Source organism: Rhinopithecus roxellana, chromosome 7, assembly GCF_007565055.1.
Source record: "Rhinopithecus roxellana isolate Shanxi Qingling chromosome 7, ASM756505v1, whole genome shotgun sequence".
In the NCBI taxonomy this organism is placed as follows: domain Eukaryota; kingdom Metazoa; phylum Chordata; class Mammalia; order Primates; family Cercopithecidae; genus Rhinopithecus; species Rhinopithecus roxellana.
Genome location: NC_044555.1, coordinates 107,947,743 through 107,962,212, shown reverse-complemented (window position 1 = coordinate 107,962,212; position 14,470 = coordinate 107,947,743).

Sequence of the window (14,470 nt, the reverse complement as noted above, 5' to 3'; positions counted from 1 at the left end):
ACCTCCTGATTCTCCTGATTAGAGGTCCTTTGCTTAATTGCAGCCACATCTGACTCCCTGAACTCTGTCTTAAGCTCCAGTTTCCCAGTTCTTGCATAATTTCTTCCCAAGGTAAAACTTTCACTTTATTTAAGTCCATTATGTACTGCTATAATAGAATACCACAGACTGGGTTAATTTATAAAGAACAGAGATTTATTTCATATAGTTCTGAAGGCTGAGAAGTTCAAGACTGAGGGACTGACATCTGGTGAGGGCCTTCCTGTATCATCCCATGACAGGAAGTCAAATAGAGGGTAATAGAGACTGAAGAGAGATAAAGATATTGAACTCAGAACCTCAATTCCTTTTATAATTAGCGTTAATTCACTCATGATGGTGGAACCCTTATCACCTAAACACCACCCATTAAATCCCACCTCCCAACACTACTGCATTGGGGAATACATTTTCAACACATGGTTTTGGGAGGACACATTCAAACCATAGCATGCCTTCTCCCGCAATTATTTATTAAGGAGACAGAAGGTCTGATTCATTCTCAATCAAAGACATAGCAAATTTCCTTTGTGTCCAAAATTTTTGTGTCCAAAATTCCTTAGTGTCACAAAGAGCTATGCCCTTGTCTATCATTAGGAGTATTTTCAACCCCACTATATCTCTAACACCTAACAGAGTGCCCAGCATATAATAAAAGCTAAAATATTTGTTGAGTTGTTAAGTTAATGAATCAGTGAAATATACATGGTTCTTTATCTCCTGGAAAGAAAGTTGGCACCTAAAGGTATTTTGATACCTTACCACTAAGGAGATAAAAGTGGTGGTCACTGTACAAAGCACATTGAGAAATATTTGTAGGTGGTCAGGAAATTCAAAACACACAAACAAAAACAACTATAGCTATAATTGTGCTGTGATCCAGACTAGAAGAGTCATAGGATCACAGAGATGTTAGATTCCTTTGAGTCTTTTTACTGTCAAAAGGACAGTTCAGTAGATTTTTTTTTCATTTTTTTATTATACTTTAAGTTCTAGGGTACATGTGCATAACGTGCAGGTTTGTTACATATGTATATTTGTGCCATGTTGGTGTGCTGCACCCATCAACTCGTCAGCACCAGTAGATATTTTTAATGAGCATAAGCCTTGAACAACTTTGCATTTTCCCTATTTTGGTTTGAAAAAATGATACTCACATTTTAATTTTTTCTCTAAAATCCTCTTGGAAACTTAAAAAACTCACAAATGTTGTCAATCTAAACAAATATCTCTCATTGAAAATTTACTTCCTAAACACTCATTGAGGATGATGCATTTCAGGGCTTTTATAACTTAATCTGCATAATTTTGAAGAGTCTATTCATCTTTTAGTTGATTAAAAATATTTTTCACAACCTGTAAAGCAAGATATGACCCCATGCTATGGCTATCTGTATTTAATAAAGGAAATATGCTTTATGTGCTCCATTAAGTCATTTGTGAAATTGCATTAGTGCCATGCCATTAGTACACCTCTTTCAGATACAGCTGTGGCCCTCTTTTGACAGGAAAATTAACAGTTTCATTAATCTACTCATAGATTTGTAATGATCTTCTAATATAAAGAAAAATATCTGTCTTATCAGGAATTGCCAAAGAAATCAAACATAGTTTTCAATAGAATGTCAGAGAAATGAATAGGACAAGATAATATCATACTTCTTGATGGATGATAATGGCATATTTTAGAGACATTATTAAATTATATTTATTTATGAGGCCGAAAAACAAAATATAGCATGCCATAAAATAAATAATTATAAGAAGAATGATGTCTAAAACATGGTAACATTTTTAATATTCTAAGAAAATTATTAGAACAGAAACCAAAACACGTTTCTGTAGCATGAAAACTGTTAAATTACAAGCATACTGTTAAATGCTGACAGTATCCACACAGCAAGTGTTTCTTTTGTAAAAATCACCCACTACTAATTCTAATTTTTTTACTATTGTATGAAAGCCTAGTATTGCAGCAAAGTAGTATCATCTTTATCTCTCTTGCCCAATGCTTTTAATATGATTCATTTTGTAACCTTTTGGAGGTAGATTTCAGTTGTTACTTCCCAATTCCTGTCTTTTGTTCTTTGTTGTCTGAACATTTACCGGTAGCGTATATTTTCCCATAATAAAAAATTACAGTGGAAACAACTTTTTCTGCTGTGTCATTGTCTCAAATTATCAAGCATCTTTATAGTATTTTTGCCATCCCTATACCACTCTCACCTCACAATTTGTGCTTTGTTAATTATGGACTGAATGGTATAAAAATTAACATCACCACCTTCTCTGTGTCCACTCCATTCCAAAGTGCCTTCCTTTGAATTTTCACAACACTTAATGTCTATTCATCTCATTTTATAAATGTCATTTGGTATTGTTAGTAATAATTTCTTAGGTATATCTCTTATCTTTTCAGCTAGAATATAAATTTTTTGTAGGTTATACGTAAGATGGTTGAAACTTGGGTCCAGCACCAGATAGGCTTGGGATCCATTCCTAGGTCTGCCAATTGACTAGCTATGTTACCTTGAATAAGTTGCCTCATCTCTCTACATTTTAGTTTCCGCAGGTGTAAAATGAGTATGACATTACTACCTGCATCAGAAGATTATGGTACCCCCCAACAGTATTTAGCACTCTGCTGCATATGTTCATGAAACACCACAAAAATTGTGGATGGACAAACAAATTGTCTTACTTCAGTGTATCCTTTGAAATATATTGATACGAAAGTCATATGACTGAAATTATATTAATCTTATTTTTTAATTTTATAAAACTGAGTTTCAGTCTCATCTGCCTAAAACTCTAGAGCCCACTAGAAGAAGTGTGCTAAGAATATATGATCTGGAGTCACACTACCTATGCTTAAATCACACCTTTGTCCTTACTATCTGTGAGACATTGGGTAATTTGCCTAAACTCTTTAAGCCCCGGTTTCTTATCTGTAAAATGGTTGGTGATAATAATAGTGTCTTTATCATAATGTTATTGTAAGGATCAAATGAGTTAATGAATGTTAGTCATTTTGAATATAATCTGGCACACAGCACTAAATACAATGTTAGCAATAATTATTATGCATGTGCTATTCTTTCAAATATGCTGGGTTCTCAACTTTTGATCCTTATAAAATATTTTTTTTAACTGTTAGAGTTGAGAGAAAAATTATTACGGGTAAGCTCATAGAAGGAGTGAAAATCAGAGTGCTGTTCCCATCTGTAGGTTCAGGAAACTCATGGAGTATTCAAAGAATTAAAAACCTCTTCCTAAATTCTGTTTCTAGTTACTTACAATTGGTGGCCTATACATTTTTCAGAGTTACACGTTGTGCAACATTTATATTGCTTGCTCTAGGGATATAAGAATTACCACTCCAAATTAGATTTATGATCCATTTTTTCTCTAAGACTGAGTTCAAGTATCGCCTTTTATAAGAAACTCACCATACTAGCTAGCATCCTTCTTGAGATCCGACAGTATTTTATCAATTATAGCAAAAGCCAGCAAACTAATATCGCTGGTCAAATATAATCTCAAGCCTGTTTTTGTATGGTTTGTGAGTTAAGATCGGTGTTTATATTTTTAAAGAGTTGTAAATTAAAATAAATAATATGTGAAAGAGATTATATGTGACCTGCAAAACCAAAAATACATGTATTTACTATGTGCTCCTTTACAGAAAAAAAGTTTGCTGAACTGTGAGCTGTTCACATGGCTACATAGGATTTTAAGTTATATCTGTCTTACTTGAAAACTCATGTTTTTTTTTTTTTTTTTTTTTTTTTTTTCCTTACTGTGGCTCACTGCTGTTTTGTTCTCTTAAACCATTTAAATTGTGTGCATGTGAGTGTAGGCCTAGATTACAAACTCATTACAGGAAAATACCACTTGTCCTCCACAACATTTAGAGAATGTTTCCCGCACCGTGGATGTTTAATAAATATTTCGTAAATGCATGAATAAATGGATTTGGGACAATGTTCAATTTTGTTTTACAGGACACTGAGGGATATGTTATTAAACAACATAATCTTATATTCATAAATTAGGGTTGTACCTAACACTTCATAGCATTCCCCAAATCCCTAAATAAATCTTTCTAATTGGACCTTTTTTTTTTTTTACTCTAAAGCACTGTTCAAAATGTTTTCCATAAGTTACATTCCCTAGCTCTTCCCTCCCTCTCTCCCTTCATTATTTCCTTTCTTCCTTCCCTCCTTAACTTCCTGTTTTTTCATTAAGCAAATATTTAGCATATTGCTTAATATACGCAAGTTAAAACATGGCCTACATAAAATAGCAGTCTACATCCCTTTGTTCTTGTTTATATTTATCTTAAATGGATCATTTTTCAAGTTTTAAAGCATATCATTTAGTTCTCATTGACATCTAGATGTCAACTGGAATTACCCTCCCCTTATGGTCCTGGTAAATCTGCCATAAAAGGACAGTTGTCATGGGACTCTAATGTATTAATCTGAAATTTCTGCATATCCTGGGAATTTAACTTTTGCTAATTTTCTCAGGCTCTGATTTATAGATTCTGCTGTTTCCACTATGCATCTTACTGCTGCTCCTTTATCAGTGACCAGTCTTCAACCATTTACCAGATATTGTTCGTTCTCCTTCATAGTAATCCATCTTCCACTCTCTGGCCATTGCACCCAGTAGCATGTATGCAATAAAAGTGAATGTAATAGACTTTAACTGGAGATGTAAAAGCAGTGGTATTTGACCTTCTAATAAACAAATAAACAAAATATAACTCTTACTCTCGTGAGCCCCACAGTCTTTACAGAAAACACAGATATATTTATTCATAATAGATCTGCCACCATGACCCAAATACCTCCCACCAAGCCCTGCTTCTAACACTGTGGATTACATTTCAACATGAGAACATACCTAAACTACATCACATGACTCATGACAGGTTATTTCTATAAGCCTAAAAGAACATTCTAAAAAGTTATAGACTAAACTTTCATCAGCAGTGATTTCAGGAGAGTGGGATTGTTTATACAAGCAGTGTTATGGTTTGAATATGTTTTCCTCCCACCAAAACTCACGTTAAAGCTTGGTTCCCAATATAATGGTATTAGGGGGTGGTGTCTTTAAGAAGTGATTAGGGGCCGGGCGCAGTGGCTCACGCCTGTAATCCCAGCACTTTGGGAGGCCGAGGAGGGCGAATCACAACGTCAGGAGATCGAGACCACCCTGGCAAACACGGTGAAACCCCGTCTCTACTAAAAATACAAAAAAATTACCCGGGCGTGGTGGCGGGCGCCTGTAGTCCCAGCTTCTGGGGAGGCTGAGGCAGGAGAATGGCGTGAACCCAGGAGGCGACGGAGCTTGCAGTGAGAGGAGATTGCGCCATTGCACTCCAGCCTGGGAGACAGAGCGAGACTCCGTCACAAAAATAAATAAATAAATAAATAATAAAAAATAAATAAAAAATAAAAGAAGTGATTAGGTTGTTAAGATAGATTATCCTTCACAGAAGACAGTGTTGGTTCTTGCAGGAATTGATTTAGTTCCCCAGGGAGCAGATTGCTATAAACCAAGATTGCCTCTTATGTTTGGTCTTTTTGGCATGCATGCTTCTGCTTCTCCACCATGTTGTAATTTAGCACAAGGCCCTCACTAGAAACTGAGCAGCTGCCAGTGCCATGCTATTGGACTTTCCTGGCACCAGAATTGTGAGCCAAACAAATCTGTTTCCTTTATAAATTACTCAGCCTGAAGATGATCAGGTTGATCAGCTACAGTCACTGATATGATTTGACTCTGTGTCCCCACCCAAATCTCATCTCAAACAGTGATTTCCACATGTGGAGGGAGGGACGGACCTGGTGGGAGGTGACTGGATTATGGGGGTGGTTTCCTCCATGCCATTGTCATGATAGTGAGGGAGTTTTTATGGGATATGGTAGTTTAAAAGTGGCAGTTTCCCCTACATGCTCTCTCTATCCAACAACCATGTAAGACGTGCCTTGTTTCCCATTAGTCTGCTGCCATGATTGTAATTTTCCTGAGGACTCCCCAGCCATCCACAACTGTGAGTCAATTAAACCTTTTTTCTTTATAATTACCCAGTCTCAGGCAGTTCTTTATAGCAGTGTGAAGATGGACTAATACAGCAACATTAAACAGACTAAGATTAGCAGAGAGAAAACACTTTCACTTTTTATCTTTATACATTTCTGTATTTAAATATGAATAGTGGACACAATTTTATAATTAAAACATAAATAAAAGTGAACCAAAGGGTCATCTGGTTGACATAAACTGATTGTAAGGCACAATCATTTTATTGAATTTATTAGATTTTTTTGGTGGTGGCTATACTTGTGGACAACAAGGCACTTTTTGCAGTTTAGGGGTGGTTCTAATATATATTAAAGAAATTTTTCTAATTTTGGGTCATTGTTGTGTAAGTACTTTCAGAAAGTCTCATTCTTCATGGTACATGAATGTTACCAGTAGGTGAAAAAGTAGTTAATAAACAGAAATATTCATTTTCAAGTAGTATATCCTTTGGACCATTTGTCATTTCCCCTAATTTCTTTCTTTTTTTTAATTAATTAATTATTTTTTTGATGCAGTGTCATATTCTTCTGCCCAGGCTGGAGTGCAGTAGGTGTCATCATGAGTCACTTCAGCCTTGACCTTCCCAGGCCCAGGTGATCCTCCCACCTCAGGCTCCTGAGTAGTAGGAGTACAGGCATGAGCTACCACGGCCGGCTAATATTTTTTTTTTGTTATTGTTGTTCTTTTGTAGAAATGAGGTCTCAGCATGTTCATAGGCTGGTCATGAAGCCCTAGGCTCAAGCAATCCTCCCACATCAGCCTCCCAAAATTCTGGGATAACAGGTGTGAGCCACTGCACCCATCCTATTTTCAACCATTTTTTTCTTTACCAATTCACCTGAAAGTACTTGGTAGGGGCTTTTCAGGATTCACTGAAAAGAAATATGGGTATATATCCTGACTTGATGAAGTGCTGTCTTTTGAGATGCTAAAATGTAGAATGGAATGGGTATGATTTTGTATGTTGAATGATGGTATGTGGATAAAAATAAGAACACAAGTTTAAAATGAATGGAATGGTGATTGTTTTAATAGAAAAGGACTAGAACCAATCTAAACAGCCATAAATATGTATTTAAATAAATGAATTCACTATGATACATCCATGTTATATAACCATAAAAATGAGGTGAGTCACCGGGTGTGGTAGTTCACGCCTGTAATCACAGCACTTTGGAAGACTGAGGCAGGGGGATCATTTGAGGTCAGGAGTTTGAGACCAGCCTAGCCAACATAGTGAAACTCCATCTCTGCTAAAATACAAAAATTATCTGGGAGTGGTAGTACTTGTCTGTAATCCCAACTACTCGGGGAGGCTGAGGCAGAAGAATCTCTTGAACCCAGGAGGTGGAAGTTGCAGTGACCCGAGATCATGCCACTGCACTCCAGCCTGGGCAACAGAGCAAGACTCCCTCAAAAAGAAAAAAAAAAAAAAAAAAAAAAAAAAAGGCCGGGCGCGGTGGCTCAAGCCTGTAATCCCAGCACTTTGGGAGGCCGAGACGGGCGGATCACGAGGTCAGGAGATCGAGACCATCCTGGCTAACATGGTGAAACCCCATCTCTACTAAAAAATACGAAAAAACTAGCCAGGTGAGGTGGTGGGCGCCTGTAGTCCTATCTACTCGGGAGGCTGAGGCAGGAGAATGGCATAATCCCGGGAGGCGGAGCTTGCAGTGAGCTGAGATCCGGCCACTGCACTCCAGCCCGGGCGACAGAGCGAGACTCTGTCTCAAAAAAAAAAAAGAGGTGAGTCTATATGTATGTCATAGAAACGTTTTCAAAATATATGAGAGACTAAAAAATGCAAAAGAGGACATGTAGTATGATGGCATTTTCATAAGCGTAACAGATTGACAGATAGGCTTCTCTGCCTGTAGAATATATTTGAAAAGATATACAAATGTCTAAGGAAAGAGGTTGGATGGGGCAGAGTTGAAAGAGGGTGGGTACAAAAGACAAAAACTTTACTTCTTATCTTATTCTCTTATTTACCATTTAAATTATTTACACAATGTATGGATTGCTTAGTTAATAATGAAAGGGGAAAAGATAACCCAGGCAGACAAAATAGCATGTGTAAAAGTTTATGATCAACATCACAGCCTATTTTTCTTTTCTCTCATCTCATTACCACTTATAAGGTCTTCTCCTTTGCTTTCTGTGCCAATCTCCTCATTGACAGCTTGTCAAAACCTCCTCAGTTTCAGCCCCATGTGAATTGTCTATCAGTGCAGTCCCTTTAAAAATGTGTCAGTTAATTGTGAGTAAACAGAAAAATTGGGGGTGGAGACACCTTCCCAGTTATTTAATAAATGATACAAAAATGGATCTATACACTACTCTAGGTATAAGGCCAACTACTTACTAAGCTGACGTAAAAAATATTTGGAATGGAAGTAATTATTTGAACACAATATTGAAGATTAATTTTTGCTCACCCAGGCAACAATATCAGAAAGGAAATCTTTAACCTTTGTTGAACTGGCAAACAATGTATCTACAGAAGAATAGCCCACCCACTGACCTTTTTTTTTTTTTTTTTTTTTTGAGACGGAGTCTCGCTCTGTCACCCAGGCTGGAGTGCAGTGGCCGGACCTCAGCTCACTGCAAGCTCCGCCTCCTGGGTTTACGCCATTCTCCTGCCTCAGCCTCTGAAGTAGCTGGGACTACAGGCGCCCGCCACCTCGCCCGGCTAGTTTTTTGTATTTTTTTTTTAGTAGAGACGGGGGTTTCACCATGTTAGCCAGGATGGTCTCGATCTCCTGACCTCGTGATCCACCCGTCTCGGCCTCCCAAAGTGCTGGGATTACAGGCTTGAGCCACCGCGCCCGGCCCCCACTGACCTCTTAATGCCCTTTCCCTAAATGCTAAAGTTGTTCAATGAAATGGTGGTACAGAGAAAAGATGCACTGGCTTAGAGGCAGACACATTTAGATTTGAATCCATGTATATGGTCAACTGTGTGATGTTGAGCAAGCTAACCTCTCTGAGCTTCATTTTCTTCATCTATAAAAGGGAGAAAGTAATACCTAACTAACAGGTGTCTATGTGGATTAGAAATAGGGTATATCAAGTGACTATCACAGAACCTGGGACATATCAGGTGTTTTGCTCAATGGTGGTCATTATTTTTAACCATAATTTCAGATGAAGACCATTCAGGTATTTAGTTCAGTTGAGTACGTAGGAGGACATCTTGTGCAAATAAGAGGAAAGTCTTGTCCAAGAATTTATTGAGCCTTTTTAATGCATCATTGTGTTTAATAATCACAGCAATCCTTTACGAGGTAGGTAGGTATAATTATCATCTGCTGAGATTTTTTATGATCAGAAAAGAGATATTCAGGGAGGTTAATTCTTTATCTCTGCAGCTGCAAAAACAAGTCACAGTCATGCCATTTTCCCTACTCTGTAATTTCAAATCATTCACCAAATCTAGACGCAGCCCAGACAGACCTCTCCCAGTGAGAAACCAGCCCATCAGGAAGACTAGAACACTCTGAACAGATCTTCAGAGAGAAGGCACTGAGAGTGGATGGAGAGAGGATGCAGAACCTAGGCTGAGTGGGAAGAAAACTGGGAACACTACACAGGGCTTCTGAACACTGGGACTCATTCCTGCCCCCCACAAGCTCCTTGGAGAGGGGTGAGTTAAACAGGCAAGGAGTGGCATGCCATTGCCATAGACCTCTGAAATCCTAGCTTCAGGACACCCCAGCGACCTTCAGGAGCACTAGATCTGGAAGGGAGAGCTGTATGGAAAGGAGGCAGGGATAAGACTACAGACTGTGAGGAGTCCAGCAGGTTTGGAGTGGGAACAGTTGCAGTGAAGCATAGCCCTGGATACCCATCTCCTAAGACTCACCATGCTCCTCTAAGTGGCCTTGGCATTTGGTGACTGCCACACCTGGACAGAAGATGGCAGTCTTACTTATGGGAAGGTGTCAGTTTTTCTGAGCACCCCCAATCTGCTGGCTTAGACTGGGGCACCAGCCTTTCCATGTGGGCTTGCAGTGCAGACACAGATACCCAACCAGGGTGCTTCCCAAGGGTATTCATCATAGTATTTCACAGGCAGATTGTGCCTGACTACCAGAGAGCTCCAGCAGACTGGAACCTGCTATGGTACAACCACCTACTTACAGCCTCCCCCAACCACAGGCTCCTCCTGCCAGTTGGCTGGCATGCATTTGCCCATGGACACCCCCCACAGCTTTGCCGGTACACACACTCCGGCAGACCTCATCTCCTTTTCCCTGTTGGTGCAAACAAATGTGCACAGAAACCACCACCCAGCCCTTGCAAGCTGGTACCCTGGCCCTACTGATGTGTGGTCACCCCTCTGTTCTGCCACTGCTAGCACAAGTGCATGCACAGACACCAGTACCCTGCCTGTACTGTGCCCCACCCCTGCCAATGCACAAGAACTCTGCTGCATAGTGGCTCCTGATGGCATGCACACACAGGCAAGGATCCTGCTGCCACTGCCCTGAGTAAGCACCATGGCTGGCACCCTTCATTGGAGTGTTATTGCCAAGGGACTGACTGGGAGCATCTCAGCCACCCTAGTGCAGCAGGTTTCTAACCTCAAAAGACCAGAAAACAATGTCAAGGGCCAAGTACCAGCCCTCCAAAGGTTATATCACACAGTCCAAGAATGATGAACTAAGCCTTTGTCCCCTGAAATCTTTCAGTAGTGAAGACAACAAACTGAACTCACCTTTTACCCCAAACAAACCCTCAAAATTATCAAATAATATAAAAGCAAAATAAAAGAAAAAAAATTCCAAAGGACAGCAACTTTGAATGCTAAAGGACCATCAACCCACATAAAGAGAAAACAAAACAAACAGTGCAAGGACACTGGCAACACAAAAAGCCAGGGTGCTTTCTTACCTCCAAATGATTGTACTAGTTTCCTAGCAAAAGTTCTTAACCAAGCTGAAATGTTTGAAATGACAGACATAGGCTTTAGAATCTGCATAGGAATGAAGATCATCAAGATTCAGGAGAAGGCTGAAAACCAATCCAAGGAATCTAAGGAATCCAATAAAATGATACAAAAAATGAAAGAACCAAACTGAACTGATAGAGCTGAAAAATTCACTACAAAAAATTTATACTATGATTGCAAGTGTTAATCAGCAGAACAGATCAAGCTGAGGAAAGAATCTCAGAGTTTGAAGACAGATAATTTTAATAACTCAGTCAAACAAAATTAAAGACAAAAGTGCAAAAAATAAACAAAACCTCTGAGACATATGGGATTATGTATCTGTAGCTCATTGGCATCCCTGAGAGGGAGAAAAAGCAAGCAGCAAAGAAAACATATTTAAGAATATTGCCAACAATGTTTTTTTCAACTTTGCTAGAGAGGCTAACATTCAAACTCAGAAAATGTAAATAACCACTGTGAAATACTGTATAAGATGACCATCTCCAATACATATAACCATCACATTCTCACAGGTCAACAAGAAGGAAAAAATATGAAAGACACCTAGAGAGAAGGAGTAGGTCACCGGCAAAGGGGAACTAACTCACCAGCCTAACAGCCAACCTTTCAGAAGCAACCCTGCAAGACAGAAGAGATTTGGGGCATATAGTCAGTATTCTTAAGGAAAAGAAATTCCAACCAGGAATGTCATATCTAGACAAACTAAGCTTCACAAGTGAAGGAGAATTAAGATCATTTTCAGACAAGCAAATGCTAAGGGAACTTGTTACCACCAGTCCTACCTTATAAGAAGTCCTTAAGAAAGTACTGACTATGGAAAGGAAAGAGTATTACTGGTTACCACAAAACCACACTTAAGTACAAAGACTACTGACACTATAAAGCAACTACATAATTAAGCCTACATAATAAACAGTCAACATTACAATGACAGGAACAAATCTGCACATATCAATATTAACCTAGAATGTAAATGGGGTAAATGTCACACTTAAAAGGCACAGAGTGGCAAGATGTATAAAGAAACAAGAACCAAAGCTATGTTGTCTTCAAGAGACCCATCTCACATGCAATGACACCCAAAAATTCAAAGTAAAGGGAAGGAGAAATATCTAACAAGCAAATGGAAAAGAAATAAACAAAAAAACAGGGTTTGATATTCTAACTTCAGACAAAACAGAATTTAAACCAACAATAATTTAAAAAGACAAGGGCATTATATAATGGTAAATGTTCAATTCAACAAGAAGATTTAACTATTTTAAATATGTATGCACCCAACACAATAGCACCCAAATTCAAAATACAAGTTCTTAGGGAGACTTATGAAACACTTAGCCACACAAAAACAGTGGGAGAATTCAACACCCCACTGACAACAATAGACAAATCACTGAGGCACAAAACTAACAAAGATATTTGTGACCTGAACTTGACATTGGACCAAATTGACCTAACAGAGATCTACAGAATTCTCCAACCAAAAACAATAGAATATACATTCTTCTTATCTGCATCTAGCACAGACTCTACAATCAACCACACAATTGGCCATAAAACAATTCTCACACACACTTCAGGCATATATCCTTGATAAACATAGATGCAAAAATTCTCACCAAAATACTAGCAAAGTAAATCCAGCAGCACACCAAAAAGGTAGCCTATCATTAATAAATAGGCTTTATCCCTGGGATACAAGATTGGTTCAACATACACAAATGAATAAGTTATTCATCACATAAACAGAATTGAAAACAAACAGAACACGATCATCTCAATAGACACAGAAAAGGCTTTTGGTAAAATTCAACATTCATTCATGCTGAAAACCCTCAACAAATTAGTCATTGAAGAAACTTATTTCAAAATAATGAGAGCCATCTAGGACAAACCCACAGCCAATGTCATAATGAATGGTCAAAAGATGAAAGCATTCATCTTGTGAACCAGAACAAAATCAAGATGCCTGCTCTCATGACTGTTATTCAACAGAGTACTGGAAGTCCTAGCCAGGGCAATCTAGGGAAGAGACAAAAATAAAAGACATCCAAATAGGAAGGGATAATGTCAAACTATCTGTTTGCAGAAAATATGATTCTATACCTAGAAAACATCATGGTCTTTGTCCCAAAGCTCACAGATATGATTTAAAAAAAAAAAAAAAAAAAAAAAAAAAAAAAAAAAAAAAACTTCAGTAAAGCTTCAGGATACAAAATCAATGTATAACAATCACTGCCACTTCTATATATCAAGAACATTCAAGGTAAAAGCCAAATCAAGAATGCAATCTTATTCACCTTAGCCACATAAAATAAAACACCTAGAAGTACAGCTAACAAGGGAGGTGAAAGATCTCTAGAATGAGAATTGTAAAACACAGTGACACAAATGGAAAAACATTCCATGCTCATGGATAGGGGAAGAATCAATATTGCTAAAATGTTTGTACTGCCCCAAACAATCAACAGATTCAAGGCTATTTCAATGAAATCACCAATAACATTTTTCACAGAATTATTAAACAGTATCATAAAATTAATACAGAACCAAAAATCAGCCTGGACAAAGAAATCCTAAGCAAAAAGAATAAAGCCGGAGGCATCACATTACCTGACTTCAAACTATACTACAAGGCCGCATTAACCAAAACAACATGGTACTGGTACAAAAATAGATACATAGACCAATGGAACAGGATAGACAACCCAGAAATAAATCTGTACTCCTACACCCATCTGATCTTCAACAAAGTTGACAAAAACAAACAATGGGGAAAGAATTTCCTATTTAATAAATGGTGCTGGGATAACTGGCTAGCCACATTCAGAAGATTGAAATTGAACCCCTTTCTTAAATCATATACAAAAATTAACTCATGATGGATTAATAAATTAAATGTAAGACCTAAAACTAAAATGCTCTAGAAGAAAACCTAGGAAGTATCATTCTGGACTTAGGCCCTGGCAAAGATGTCATGATGAAGGTTCCAAGAGCAATTGTAGTAAAAGTAAATATTGACAAATGGGACCTAATTAAACTAAAGAAAGAGCTTTTGCGCAGCAAAAGAAATCATGAACAGATTAAACAAAAACCTACCTAATGGTAGAAAATATTTGCAAACTACGCATCTGACAAAGGCCTAATATCCAGTATCTATAAGGAACTTTAAAAAAGCAACAAGCAAAAAACCAAAGCCCATTTAAAAATGTGAAAAAGAAATGAATAGATACTTCTCAAAAGAAGACATACACGTGGCCAACAAGTATATGAAAAAGTGTTCATCATCATTAATCATCAGAGAAATGCAAATCAAAACCACAGTGGAATACCGTCTCGTATCAGTCAGAATGGCAACTATTAAAAAGTCAAAAAAAT